This window comes from Octopus bimaculoides, chromosome 27 (genome assembly GCF_001194135.2).
Source record: "Octopus bimaculoides isolate UCB-OBI-ISO-001 chromosome 27, ASM119413v2, whole genome shotgun sequence".
Lineage (NCBI taxonomy): Eukaryota > Metazoa > Mollusca > Cephalopoda > Octopoda > Octopodidae > Octopus > Octopus bimaculoides.
Window position 1 is genome coordinate 4148785 of NC_069007.1, and position 479 is coordinate 4149263.

Below are 479 nucleotides of genomic sequence, written 5' to 3' on the forward strand. Positions count from 1 at the left end.
ATAGGGAAAATTCACACAAAAAAACAACGGACGAAGACAGGTGGTGTAGAAAACAAATAGATGTATTAATATAACGCTCGGGAATTGAAAAAAAGTCTTTAACGTTTCGAGCCTACGCTCTTCCACAGAAAGGAACACGGAAAGAAACAAAGAGAGAAACAAGGAGAGAAAAAAAATGTGTGTAGTGGTTAGCGATCTATCATGGCGAATGCCGGACAGAAGGGTCACAGGAGAGCTAAGAAAGGGAGATAATTAATAGTAGTGATCCCCAAACGAAGGTGCGTGTGCGTAAGAGAGTATGCATGTGTGAAAGAAGGCTGGTGATCTTGACGTGTGCGTGTATGTATGTGTAGGTGTGAAAATGTGGGGGTGGGAATTGGTCAGTGCTGGTGTGTGCGTGGTGGTGTGTTGTGATGTGATGTGTTGTGTGGTATGGTGTAGTGTGGTGTGGTGTGATGGTGTTGGGAGGTGGGGGAGGC